Source organism: Leuciscus leuciscus (assembly GCF_965113295.1).
Source record: "Leuciscus leuciscus genome assembly, chromosome: 21".
Lineage (NCBI taxonomy): Eukaryota > Metazoa > Chordata > Actinopteri > Cypriniformes > Leuciscidae > Leuciscus > Leuciscus leuciscus.
Genome location: NC_138745.1, coordinates 19,719,349 through 19,735,135, shown reverse-complemented (window position 1 = coordinate 19,735,135; position 15,787 = coordinate 19,719,349).

Sequence of the window (15,787 nt, the reverse complement as noted above, 5' to 3'; positions counted from 1 at the left end):
AATGGTCTGGCGTCGACTAATGAAAATCGGCCAGCTCGAGGGGCGGCACCAAGCATGCATTTGAAAATCTCACTGCACGCAATTGGATAACACTACGACCAATCACAACAAGCCCCATACGCTTAGCTACCAGCGGAGCTAACTGGTAGATTATACTCTTACTGTATCCGGTCGGCAAAACAGCAAAAATGCCCTTCTTGCAAAGGAACGATTCGAGCGCCATCTTCTGTTCCTCTTTTAGAGAAAAAGTCTAAATCTTTCATTGTAGCGGCCAAAGCCGTTTCAAACAAATGGTGTTCATCCATAGCCATCTTGCAATGTTTACTAATGACTTCGACGTCACAGCGCTGTCGTCATCTGTTTAGCTCGCCTCTGGCCCGCCTATATCAGATAACCCGATGTGATTGGTGCAGCTCAGATAGAGGGGCATATTTAATGAGCATCATTACTCAACACCGGAGTAACTCGCTGAGCAAATTCAACTTGTGCTCTCGCGAGAACTCTGGATTACCAGGGTATCTGATCATTGCGATGTGGATATGTTTGCACAAGCTCTGCAATTCACCGGCATCATGTCGACAGATGAGGCAATTAAAATTACTCTGGTATGATAGTTTGGTTATAAAGTAGGCTATATTAGAGACAATATATAGATCTGGCTATATGTTTAAATGAACCCCTTTTCTTTGCATGACAGATTGACATTATAGCACAGACTTGCTCTTTCAGCATGTCATTTTACTCACCCTCACGTCGTTCCAAACCCGTAAGACTTTCGTTCATCTTCAGAACACAAATGAAGATATTTTTTATGAAATCTGAGCGCTTTCTGAGCTTTCTGCTTTCAAGGCCCAGAAAGGTAGTAAAGACATCGTTAAAATAGTCCATGTGACTAAAGTGGTTCAACCTTAATTTTACAAAGCGAAGAGAATACTTTTTGTTCTCAAAATAACCCCACAATTTCTTCTTTTCTGTGTCAGTCTCTGACCATGTTCACGTGAGCACCACAATGTGTGTGATGCTGACAGGAGCCGGCCAATACTGAGCCGGTGTGGTGACGTAGAACCCAGAAGCACTGCACTGTTTACAATGTGAACAGCGTAGACTTACTCTGAATAGAAGAAATTGTTGAATAAAGTCGTTATTATACGACTTATGTTCACACATTGGCAATAAAAAAAGTGATTATTACATGCAATGCAATTCTTACATATAGCCCCTTTAAAAGAATGAAATTATTGAAAAGCAAGCTTTTGCAAGGTTAAGTTTGTCATAATCTTAGAAAAATATATTTGAACAAAACTGCCTCACTGCTTATTAATATTTGAAAAACGTTTGGCTACCAAATCAAAGTTGCGTGGTTAAATGAATATACTCAAATATAAATAAAATCATAGTACTTCTTGATTTGATTAAATATTGTGGGAGAGAGTCATTTATTTTATTTTGTCTACTTTTCAGATGAGGCAAACATGACCTAACATCCTACCAAATTTCTTACATTGAAGGCTCTTTATAAAGTTGGACATAGCATACTCGCGGAGGGTGATATTAATTATTATAGCTTATCACAACTGCTTGTTTCGACACAAAATGTGGACTATATTATCGCCCAGCTCTAATCAGCTAAATGCGACTAGAAAGCATGAAGATATTAAGATTTTATAGACATTAACATCCAGATTTTCTATTAAGCTGCTTTAAAACGATGTATATTGTGATATATTGTGATACATTTGACTTGACTTGAAGATATCATTTCATGGGCTTCTTTATAAATTCCTTTCATTCATTAAAAGCTTACAAGGACATTTTTTCCTCTGTTAATATCGTTGGCTGTCACAGATGTAGCCAATGAACAATTGGAATACACAGAGCCCCATAGAGATTGTGAGTCGTTATGCCTAAATCTTATTTAAAGCTTTACTTAACCAAACAAACCCTTTCATTCCAGGCTGAATTGGATTGGTCACCAACAGAACAAGGTTAAAGGGCAAAGGTAATAAAATTACTCTTATCTCACAGAACTACAGAGCAGTGGGATGATATTTTCTGACGGATCTGTGTTAGTGAGAATGTGCCAATTCAATGTGCCTTTTTGTGTTCTTGAAAACACCACATCATAAAAAACAAACATAACATTGCTATGAGTGTAAAACATTTTCATAGAGCATTTCATATTATTTTGAATCAGAATTTTTTTATTCAGAACTATTGATTGTAGTTACAAGATGAGTATTAGAAGTGAAATATGGTTCTTACAAATACTTATTTTTAAGTATTGCTAAAAGCCTTAATAAATATATATTTTTGATGGTAGTCATTTTGCTTATTGATGGGCTTATGCAGTTCATGTAAATCAGGGGTACCAAACTCACCTCCAGGAGGGCCACAGTCCTGCCGAGTTTAGCTTCAACCCTTATTAAATGCATCTGATCCAGCTAATCAAAGTCCTTGAAAATGATTTGAAAACTACAGGTATGTGTGTTTCTGTGTAACTGTAGCAGTTTTGGGACTAAACTCTGCAGGACTGTGGCCCTCCAGGAGCTGAGTTTGGCACCCCTAATTTATAGTACATGCACCCCTGATGTAAATATCAGTTTAGTTTAGTTTAGTTCACACAAAATGTATAATTCTGTCATCATTTACTCACCCTCATGTCATTCCAAACCCATAAGAATTTTGTTAATCTTCGGAACACAAATAAAGATCTTTTGAATGAAATCTGGTAGCTTTCTGTCCATCCATTAACAGCTATGCAACTACCAGTTTGACACTTCAAAAAGTTCATAAAGAGATCGTCAAACTAATCCATATGAATTGAGCGGTTTAGTCCAAATTTTCTGAAGAGACTCGATTGCTTTATATGATGAACAGATTTAATTTCGGCTTTTATTCGCATATAAACGTTCATCAGTGAACATAATCAGAAGCTCAATCGAACCTGCTTGATGCGCAAGAACAAACCTCAATGGTTCCTGGGAAGCTCAAACGTGCTGCGTAACACGAGAATGAACCATGGTTCTCGCACGTCAAGCAAGCATATGCTCGAGCTTCCGTGTTTACCATATCTGATGTGTGCATTGATGAATGTTTGTGAATATGAATGTGAATAAAAACCTAAATTCAATCTGTTCATCATATAAAGCAATCGTGTCTCTTCAGAAAATTTGGACTAAACCGTTCAATTCATATGGATTAGTTTGACGATCTCTTTATGAACTTTTTGAAGTGTCAAATTGGTAGTTGCTTAGCTGTCAATGGAGGGACAGAAAGCACAGATTTCATCAAAAAGATTTTCTAGAAAACAGAACAACAAGTGAACGAACTTTCGCTTCCAGTTGAAACGGCTAGTTTGTGTCTCTGTACAGACTTAAAAGGGATCCCATCATCAGAAACGAGTAGATGTTTTATTTTAATGGCGTCCTGGTTCACGTCGGAGGATTATATATTTGTTCAGAGGATTTTGTTTGTAAACGAGGCTCAGTGTAATGGAGAGTTCGCAAAGAAACTTTTGTTGAAAGATAAAGCAGCCGACTGTATTGGATCTGACAGCAGCTCCATCATAAGACGCAAGTAAATTATTTCATAATGCTTTGTCTGTAAATTATGGTTTTATAGGGATTTAAACTTACTCATGTGCAATAGTGAGTGTCCGTTGATACTGTTTCCTATGCAATGACGTTAGCCAATCATAACAGTTTGCTGTTTAATGACAAACCTTAAAGGCCTCTTAAAAACAGATCATTTCAGACAGAGGCCAGAGGGTCAGAATGTCGTAAATAATACTTTTTCTGCATATATATACAACCCCAAATCAGAAAAAGTTGGGACACTGTACAAATTGTGAGTAAAAAAGGAATGGAATAATTTACAAATCTCATAAACTTATATTTTATTCACAATAGAATATGGATAACATATCAAATGTTGAAAGTGAGACATTTTGAAATGTCATGCCAAATATTGGCTCATTTTGGATTTCATGAGAGCTACACATTCCCAAAAAGTTGGGACAGGTAGCAATAAGAGGCCGGAAAAGTTACATTTACATACAAGGAACAGTTGGAGGACCAATTTGCAACTTATTAGGTCAATTGGCAACATAATTGGGTATAAAAAGAGCCTCTCAGAGTTGCAGTGTCTCTCAGAAGTCAATATGGGCAGAGGATCACCAATTCCCCCAATGCTGCGGCGAAAAATAGTGGAGCAATATCAGAAAGGAGTTTCTCAGAGAAAAATTGCAAAGAGTTTGAAGTTATCATCATCTACAGTGCATAATATCATCCAAAGATTCAGAGAATCTGGAACAATCTCTGTGCGTAAGGGTCAAGGCCGGAAAACCATACTGGATACCTGTGATCTTCGGGCCCTTAAACGGCACTGCATCACATACAGGAATGCTACTGTAATGGAAATCACAACATGGGCTCAGGAATACTTCCAGAAAACATTGTCGGTGAACACAATCCACCGTGCCATTCGCCGTTTCTGGCTAAAACTCTATAGGTCAAAAAAGCAGCCATATCTAAACAGGATATTTAAAATGGACTGTGGCAAAGTAAACTAGTCAAGTAAACTAAACATTTAAAATGGACTGTGGCAAAGTGGAAAACTGTTCTGTGGTCAGACAAATCAAAATTTGAAGTTCTTTTTGGAAAACTGGGACACCATGTCATCCGGACTAAAGAGGACAAGGACAACCCAAGTTGTTATCAGCGCTCAGTTCAGAAGCCTGCATCTCTGATGGTATGGGGTTGCATGAGTGCGTGTGGCATGGGCAGCTTACACATCTGGAAAGGCACCATCAATGCTGAAAGGTACATGTATATCCTAGTTCTAGAACAACATATGCTCCCATCCAGACGTCGTCTCTTTCAGGGAAGACCTTGCATTTTCCAACATGACAATGCCAGACCACATATTGCATCAATTACAATATCATGGCTGCGTAGGAGGAGGATCCGGGTACTGATATGGCCAGCCTGCAGTCCAGATCTTTCACCCATAGAAAACATTTGGTGCATCATAAAGAGGAAGATGCGGCAAAGAAGACCTAAGACAGTTGAGCAACTAGAAGCCTGTATTAGACAAGAATGGGACAACATTCCTATTCCTAAACTTGTCTCCTCAGTCCCCAGGCGTTTGCCGACTGTTATAAAAAGAAGAAGGGATGCCACACAGTGGTAAACATGGCCTTGTCCCAACTTTTTTGAGATGTGTAGATGCCATGAAATTTAAAATCAACTTATTTTTCCCTTAAAATGATACATTTTCTCAGTTTAAACATTTGATATGTCTTCTATGTTGTATAGTGAAAAAATATTGAAATTTGACACTTCCACATCATTGCATTCTGTTTTTATTGACAATTTGTACAGTGTCCCAACTTTTTCTGATTTGGGGTTGTATATATATACAGTATATGTTTGTGTGTGTGTGTGTGTGTGTGTGTGTGTGTGTGTGTGTGTGTGTGTGTGTGTGTGTGTGTGTGTGTGTGCAAAAAACTTTATTAACATTGTAAGTGAACCTCAAGGAACATATTAAAATAATTTTAAAAATCCATGTCACAACCCCATTAAAGTAGTGATGAAACAGACGTGGCAAGAGATCTTTTGGGATGATCATTTTATTATTGGATTATCATCAAATAAAATGTAAGGCAGGGACTTGGTTTATGCATCGGTTGTTGATTGGATTGTAAGATGTGTAATGACGTTGCACTCAAAAGTGGAGACAGATGAATGTGAGCTTGCAGGTGTGAAGTTTAAGCGGATTATTAGATTGGAGAAGTACATCACCAGAGAGAAGTCTGTCATTTTCACTTGAAATTGTGACATTTTTATTAAATATTACGAGGTCAAAAAATAAAAATGAAATATTTGCATGGATGACTTGTTCACAATAAGATTCATAATATGAATTTAGAAAATAGATTTAATTTTATGCCGACTTTAAGAATCACTGATCTAGCCAATGTTAAAAACTCATTTACCATTATACATTCAGTTGTACTTTCACTTGTAATTTCATTCTATACAGGCCAGTTTTGTTACATCTCTGCTACAATTGGCAGTTTTATTTTGTGCTCCTTGATGTGCTAATTTTAGTGATTGTGTGGAAACCCGCAAATAGGCACATGTCGCAATAAACTGTGCTACGCTACACTGTTCACGTCTCTTTTGGATGAGGTAATTTCACTGATGTCTGAACGAATGGAGATGCTATTAGGGGACACTTCAGATGGATGAAGAGCCCATTCAGAGGCCGTCTTGCAGGCAGACGTCGAATGGCCTCTTTTTGTCTCCTAAATATGTCACTGTAGATTTACCTCGCTCACCTCAGAGTAATAACACCTGATTAATTTCTGATGCATAATGATTTGATTGCATTACGAAGACATAATGTCGTATTTTCCTGTAATATGTTATGGTGAGATTTCAGGTTATTGGCTGCGGAGGTCATATGAAAAAATTGTATATTCATTTATCTTAATTGTGCTGAAATTCACGCAGCGGAAAGAAAGAGCATTTCACAAATGCAGCGTACCGAAAATATGGCTCTCTGGGTACGAGCCACAGCCGTGATTGGAATGCAGAATTAGTCAACACAGTCCTCCTAAATGTCACTCCTGCCTGCTCCTTTCATTTCTTCTCCATATCCTTTGTGGGTTGCTATAAAGCATGGTGCAGGCCCAGGACGGGTTGGCAGGGTGGCTGGTGAAAAGCATTCCTCAGGGGTTTCTTAGATCTCTGTGGCTGAACGAGAGAGAGCAGCCAGAGGGCATAGTGTCGGGACGCCCAGAACCAGAGGCAGTGCCCTGGAGCCCCGCCACACACTCTGCCTCATGCCAGCCAGCAAAGAGAGAAAACAAATGCAGTGCCATTCTCTGAATCCACTACCAGCTAACCAGCTCGTTCAGACTCCATTTATGGGGAGATATTTTGTGGCTCTAGTTTGAGGATATAGATCTGTTAATTATTTGGGTATCACTCAAATCAATCAACCCGTAAGAATCTGACATTTCTGTGTCCTATTAAAGGGATAGTTCACCCAAAAATTCTAATTACTTGTTCCAAACCCATATGACTTCCTTTTATCCATGGAAGACAAAAGGAGACATTTTGAAGAATGTTTGCACTGCTCTTTTCCATAAAATGAAATTGGTCCATTTTCGTGCACTATATTACATTAAATTGTAAGTCGTGTGACAAACGACACTTAAAATATTGGTTGAAAAATTAAAACAAAAGTATTAAGGGAGTCGCAACATGACATTTTGCAGCCTTGCCTTGTCGTAAAAAGATTAAATCTGATATTTTATGACTTTTATGTCATGAGGGTCTGCAGGGGGTCCTCTCTATGATATCATTTCCTGTTTTATGTTTTTTTTTCTACATGGCTGCATCTGAAATCATTTTGAATAAGTAATTTTGACTGTTAAAAAAGTATGTTCTACTGTATATAGTTTGAATCGGTGTAGCATGAATATTATCTGGACGTACTACATTCATCATGTTGTCATTGTCATTCACCTATACCAGCATCAGTTGTGTAGCTTCCATGCCATCCACAAATCCTCTCCCTTGGCCTCATGGGATAGATAAGTGTGGATGTGCACTTGTGTAAGTAGTAGTTGGTCATCTGGGTACTTTTCGCCTAGTGTTTTATAAATTCTGACAATACTGCTCTTTTCACATAGGCCTATACTGTTTTTCTCCTCCTACTATTAGAGAAGTATGCAATTTCGCATGCAACTTAAGTTGGGGTGGAGGGTGATGATGTGATGTGATTTATCTCAATTATCTGTGTCTTATATGATTAGCTGAGCTTTGTCTTGTGCGTGATCGCATTAAGCACTTTTTAAACTGTGCTTATCCCTTTTCTCATTAAAGACAGCTGTATGTCATTGCCTCTCCTTAATCACATACTGCAAGGATCTTAGCTCCTATCACCTGCCTGATGGTTCGGCCCTGTTCAAACTCTCTCCTCCTACACTGTCTGGGCGAGTGGGCTGGGAGCAAATCTCATTTGCTTTAGCACTCACACTAAATCAGTGAGAGAAATAGCACCTGATTGCATAAGCATGACTCCACATGGGGAAATGTGAGCCTCGGTCTTCGACACCTCCGTCGAACGTGTCGCTCCTCTCCTTCATAATTGATGACCGACCCGCACGTTGCGTGTACGGGCTCCGTGCCGAGATGAGGTGTCCAGAAGCTTAAATGAGCTTGAACTTGACACTTGGCTCTGAACAGAAGCCCACAATGTATTGTGTCCCCTTGAAGTCCAGCTAATTGAGTGCAGTCATTGTGTAGGTTTTTGACCGGGAAGGGGTGTAATGCTTTAAGCTTTAAACATCTGCAATTATGTTTTGTTTTAGCTATTTATCTCAAACTTTAATAGAAAGTTCAAACATGTATATTCTACAAATTCAAGTTGTTTTGAATTCTACAACTTTTTCCCAATACTTTTGTTACAACCTTCCGCTTATTACAGTGAGTTGTAGCGAATTTCCACTTTTTTTTTTTTACATCCATTTACAGAATTGTCAATTTATTACTTTTTGTTATTGTAATTCCCCAACTACACACAAACATTTTTTGTCACATACAGCAAACATCTCCTCACTATCCGCTAGCTGCCTGTCCCCTGAACACACTGTAAAAAAACACAGTCTCTGTAGACAGCCCAGGCTCCACAACAAAAACAAACTGGCCCAGCCTGGACCACGAAACATAACAAACAGTGTTCCAGCCAATAACTGACAAGAATGATTGGGGGTGGGGGTTGGGGGGGTTAGTGCGCGTGCACATGAACGGGGGTGTGGGGAGTGGAGGAGAGAGAAGCATGAAGAGGGAAGTTAGCTAGAGGAGAGATCCCCTAGACAACGACTAACGCTAAAATGTTATATTCTTGAGAATTTTGATATGGCCGACACACGACCAAAGAGACGACGTTCCGATGAACAAATAACAAAGAATAGGGAAAAGGAGAAGGGACGCACAAAGTCCCAAATTTACATCGGAAAAGCGTTCAAAAGGTGGTGAAAACTCCGCCGGCAGAAGGGCTTCCAATCCGGCAATCTGGTGGCTCTGTTTTTGCTGGACAGGTGGGTAAATCCATTTTTTTTTTTTTTTTAATGGTTCATGACTGTTTCAGGAAGCACGGAAGGGAGGGGGAGGGGACGGGATGAGGAGCCTCTGTTTTGTTTGACAATACTTTGAACGTCAACAAGTGATGTCACCCAACATCGCTTTTAGGGCACCTTTAATAAAAAAAAAAGTACAACAGAATAGATTTTATTCAAAATAATTAATTGGTTTGAGTAGGGTAAACTTAAATTAAACAAATTAGTTCAATCAAATTAACAATTTTGGTATTTAGAACTTGTTGTTCACAGAAACTGACACATTTTAAGTAATCTGAATTGTTTTATTGTTTTGAGATTCATGAACTAGTTTCTTTTAATTGAAACAAACTTAAATTTAACTGAAACTCTATTTCTCAGCATGCTTTACCATGACATTCAAAAGGGAGAGTAAATGCAAAAATTAAGTGGTAGGCCTATATATGTTTTTAGTGGTGTTTAATGTTTTGCTATGCTAATTTAGAATAGTTTCTGTTATGTTGGGGTTTTTTTGTGCTCACCTTGCGCTCACCTTGCTCTGGCATCAGCTGTTTCGGCATCCCTCCACCTCCCCAACTCCACCAACATAATTTAGGCATCTTGTTACCATACTCATCATCCAAGCATTAGTAGTCCCACTGGAGGGTAAATCTAAGCTTGAGTTGAAGCTGCTTCCTTGAGACCCTCCATTGCGGAAAGCAAGCCAAATACGCTTAACCTTATTAGCTTAAAGATTATGTGGGCAAAGGAACTTGTGAAAGTACAAAATAAAAATCTGTTCCAGTTCTGCTTACTTAAACTTGGAATTTCTTATCTTAAATTTAAAAAAAAATTATGTAACTGACTACTTCAGATTTATTTTAGTTATACCAACTTATTCGGTTTTGCACTGTGCTCAGACATTTTTCTTTCTTTTTCTTTTTTTGTAAATATTTAGGTGAAAGTTTTGAGAAAATATTATCAAATCAAACAAGAGGATCTGTTGATTCAGATAACACAGTGGTCCTTTAGAATTGCAAATCACATTATAACAGAACTTAATATTGTATTTATACTGTAAATTCTTTATATTTGTAAACAGAGATACATAGTTGTTAGTGATATCACCCTTGTGGTGATGGTCTGACATTTGTCATTGAGCTATGGGTGTTTTCTGTTTGTCAAAAAGAAAGATTTCTTAGAGGCACATAAAAGCTCTCTGGAGATGCATCATTTGCATACTGTACATACTACACCCCTGTGGCTGTAAGAATGCTATGGGAGTCGGTGCTTTTGGGAAAAGAACCGTGTTATGTCATTTAGAATGTAAAAACATCAGTTCAGAACATTTGTTCTCTTTCCGTGGCAATTGAGAGCTTATAATGACAATGTGTGTGTGAATTATTAAACAAAGAACATTAATCACTCTATTCATGATGTTCTTGTCCGTTTGCTCGCTGAACTGAGCCTCGGGTGTGAGCAGTGCACAGCTGATATGTAAATGCTTTGTAAATTAGATTATAAAACTGCTAGCGCTCAGAGCTGAATCAGAGAGGTGGTGCAGTGCAGATATACTTGCTGATACCTGAGAGAGGGGTAGAGCAAACATCAGCCTATTCCTGTAGAGCAAACACTACCACCAGGGCTTCATTAAAACTGATTGGACCCACAGGGACCACACCTGTTCCGGGCAGGCTGGGATCCACACACGCATACACACACATGCTCCGTGGCTTCAGCTTTCAGGGGAACTGGGTTAATACACTGCAAATACGCAATCAGGAGAACACGAGTACTCTGGATTCTCAGAAGCAGTGGACTGCATGGATATTCCCCGCACTTCCATGTTTCCCGCAATTCACACTCGTCCGGCTTCCTGTAATCAAGCTGACAGCAGGTGGATTAGGGGGCACTGGTCACATGACACCCTTACATAGTATTGATGCATTCAAGTCATGTTGGAAAGATCGTATTTACGAAGCGAACGCACACAAACACCACCACAATGTCATTACGAGTGGGAAACTTTCTTTGAGCCCAGAGTTTCTGATTTGAGGGTGTGTCAGTGAGAAAATATGGGGTACGCACTACGCAATAGATTTTGTTGAAGTGAATACAATTTTTGCTTGTATAAATTATAACAGTATTGTAAAATGACAGTGGAATATTTAAAGATTCAATTTACATTACTGTTATAAATTGAATAAAAGCACAAAGCAAAGACGTAAAAACACAGCAAATGTACATTCTTTATTCATCATTTCATAGAAGTAGTTCTGTCATGACAACTCTCGGAGTGATTGGCATGGTAATGGATATGACAATGTTGTATGTTTGGTCTTGGTGGAATAGATCTGCTACGTTGCTGCTGCGGCAGAGCAAGTACGGGACTTGCTACTGCCAATACATACACGACACGCTGCTGTGAGCAAGTAAGACATGCTGCTTCTGTACAATATAGTGTACATGAATTACCCGTAGCAGATCTATACAGGTGGAGCCGGGGAAGGTGGAGGGTTTCTGAAGCGCGGTGCAAATGCTACCCAAGTATTTGAAGGTTGAGCAGCGAGCTCATTGGCTACTGATACGGCATGAACAATCAGCTGCGCCCTAAAGATAATGATGTGATTATGAACAGGTGAGTAAAAGGACCTATTGCCCTGCACCATCTAGAGTTTCATGCCAGAACTTTGTATTTAAAAAAATGCAGAATTTTAAGTCTTGCTCTGACCGAAGTGACTTGAATGCATCTGATGTGGTAATTACTACTTAACTCTTAAATACGAACTTAAGGAGGAATACGAATTTCATACCTGGAGAACGCACCATAAGTTAAGTGTGCTACAGTAAAATAAAATATATATATTGGGAATTTTCCATATGCTGTTTAGGAAGGCACACAAATCTTCAAACACTGAATGTATTTGTTATGACTCCTTTTTAAAAGCTATGTTTGTGTATCTAAAGGCTAGTTCACAATGACAAAAAGTGGTTCTGTTGGAATCCGTATGTTAATCCATGTGTCAGCCCTGTTGATCATAGTTGCGTCATCATCATTTGTCATCATTTACTACCCTCATGTTGTTCCAAACCTTGACACGTCCTTTCCTCTGTGGAAAACAAAATAATATATTTTGAAAACGGGCTCAGTAAGTAAGAAAGTCATAGGTTCAGAACAAAATTAAGGTGAATAAATGACAGAATTCCCCCTTAATTCAAGCTTTAAACACACATATAGATACACATGGATTCACATGTACAGTCATAAACACAGTCAACGCACAGTCAGTACAATAGGACAGTAGGGTAGAAGTGAACACCTCTGACGACTCAGAGGCTCGTAATTGGGCCCAGGAGGACTGAGGTGGATAATAGTTCTCCTGCGGGACGGAGATGAGAAGTAGAGGGGGAGAAAGATGGGGAATCTGAAGCAAGGAAATATATGTGATTTGTGTGTACCCGTGTGTTAAGTACTGCACTGTTTATAATTAAATACATGTTGTTTGACAACACATCACACTGGCAAGAAACAGAAATGCTACTGTATAGTCATTTGAGAGGAAACAAACACCGGGTTAAAATGTTAACTTAACTGGCTTACCACTATGCCAGCTTGTATTTTGTTTATTGTGATATATCTGTTATCTTTTAGCTTGACTGGTAGAGCATGAAGGGTTTGATTCCCAGGGAACTCGCACACTGATAAAATGTATGCCCCGAAGGTTGCCATGCTTAACAGTGTCTGCCAAATAAAAAGGAATTATATAGCGTTTGGCTCACATGATGGCACATATTACAAGGAATTATTGGCTCATGGATACCCACGTTTCAAGCTGCTCTGGGTCTTGTCCCATTCCCTCTACACTTGCATGCTTGTTCTGTACTGTGCAATATATTACAGGTAAAATAAATTATACTTTTAAGAAGAATATTTGTATATATTTTTCAGTAAATGTATCTAAATATCTTTAAAACATGATACACGATAGGTAATGCAATATTGAAACATACTTTCAAGGAATACATATTGAATGTATATAAGAATGTAAGTAAAAAAAGGTGAATAAATCTGCCATATGACAGGACAAAATACATGCACTCAGTACACATTCTCTGAAAACATAACTAAATATTCTTAGATATCTTGTTTTAAGGATGTTTGTTTATGGAGACAAAGAAATTAAGAATATGTTTATTTATTTATTATTTGAAACAGCAATATGTAATGAGGCGTATAAACATATGAACAATGTACAAAATGTTTACATTGCAAAAATATTCTTGTTTTACAGTAAGAATATCTAAACAGCTTTAATACGATACATTTGCTTAAATGTAAAAGACAATAATAAGTAGCCTAACTTCTTTTGTAGAATAGATTACACTTTATTTTAAGTTGAAGTAGTCAGTGTAATTACACAAATAAGTACTAAGTGATATTAATTAACTACATGTACTTACCACAAGGTTAAGGTCAAGGTTAGGGTTTGATTTAGGGTTAGTTGCTTGTAATTATGATGCTTTATGGTGATTATTACTGCATACATTATTTGTAAACAATTTTTTTAAAGACTTTTGTTTGAAAGGGATTTATCCCTTTATTTTGCTATTTGAGCCAATGGGAACACAAAAAATATATATATCTAATGTAGTCTCTCATTCACCGCTATTAAAGTTTACGCAACTATGACGACTTCCGCTTCCGGGTGGGCTTTAGCATATGGCGATTTTCCACTGCATGGTATGGCTCAGTACGGCTCACTTTTTGGGGGGTTTTCAACTATGGTACTTTTTTTAGTACCACCTCAGTTGAGGTTCCAAGCGAGCCATACCAATACTAAAATGTGACATTTTTAATATAGCAATACCTTCCCTGCAGTGAAACTTACAGCAGACGAGAACAAAGGTGCTCTAACAATCTCTCTACCTGACATGTTCGAATCGTTCAGGGCGGTCAACCCACGAAAAGCACCAGGCCCTGATGGGGTTCAGGGCCGTGTCCTCAAAGCCTGTGCCAGGCAAACTAGCTGAGGTTTTTACGGATATTTTTAATCTCTCTCTTAAACTGTCTGTGATCCCTTCATGTTTTAAGAAGTCCACCATTGTCCCTGTCCCTAAGAAGCCTGTTGTCAGCTGCCTGAATGACTACTGCCCCGTAGCGCTGACCTCTACCATCATGAAGTGCTTTGAGCGACTTGTCAAAAACCACATCTGCTCCTCCCTGCCGGACACCTTGGACCCTCTCCAATTTGCATACCGGAAAGTCAGATCGACAGATGATGGCATCAGTCTTGCGATGCACAATGCTCTCACACACCTGGACAAGAAAAACACCCATGTGAGAATGCTGTTCATCGATTACAGCTCTGCATTTAACACAATCATCCCAGCCAAACTTGTTGTAAAGCTTGAAGATTTAGGATTGAACAGACAACTATGCGACTGTATTTTGGATTTTCTGATGAACAGTCCCCCAGTGGTGAGAATTGGTAACTGGCTCTCTTCCACGCTGACTCTGAGCATGGGTGCTCCACAGGGTTGCGTTCTCAGCCCCTTACTGTTCTCCCTGTTCACGCATGACTGTTTTGTTCTAAACACAGCACCAACATCATCTTTAAGTTCGCTGATGACACCTCCATCCTGGGCCTCATCACGAACAGCGATGAGACGGCCTACAGAGATGAGGTAAAAACACTAACTAAGTGGTTCAATGACAGTAACCTCTGCCTCGTCATCAGCAAAACCAAAGAGATGATCGTGGACTTTAAGAGGATGCAAGTGGACAGTCACGCCCCCCTACACATTGACGGAACGGTTGTGGAAAGAGTCAGGAGCATCAAGTTCCACCTCTCTGATGACCTGTCCTGGGCCCAGCACCACATCAGTAGTAAAGTCTGCTCATCAGCGACTCGACTTCCTTCGGAGGCTCCAAATCCCCCAAATCCTCACAAACTTCTACAGACGCACCATTGAGAGCATCCTGACAGGGTGCCTGATTGTCTGGTATGGAAGCTGCGCTATCAGCGATCACAAGACCCTTCTGAGAGTTGTGAGAGCACCTGAAATGATTATAGGCACCAAACTCCCTACCTTACAGGACACACCACATGCAATGTCTGAGGAAGGCTCCCAAAATCATTGCTGACCCCACTCACCCAGCACACAACCTGTTTAACAAACTGCCATCAGGCAGGTGGTACAGGAGTATTCACATTTCATTTCAATTTATACAATATGTACAAAAATGTACATATACAAATCACAGTTAGCTAAAAATGTATTAATTTAAACAATGTAATAATTTAAGTTTATTGAAGGAATGAATACTTGTTTGTTAACGAATGATTATGACATTTAGAAAAATGTAGCATTGGTGCATGTTGATTCAGGGTTTGCATCATCTGAAGTCTTCGCAGGAGTTGGAGCCGTCTCTTCATGGGTGTTGGGGCGTCTGAAGTCTTCATAATATGCTGGATCCAAACTGGATCGGACACACTCTTTAGTTACCTCAGGATGGGCATCCCAAGATAAAACAGAGAAGCAAATAGAACAAAAATGAGCATAGCTGCTGTTCATAACATTAAGCAAGGATAATCATGTGCATTTGATCTGATAACTGTACACGGTTATGCAATGCATTTTATGAATGCTTTGCTAAAGAGATGCGTCTTTAATGTA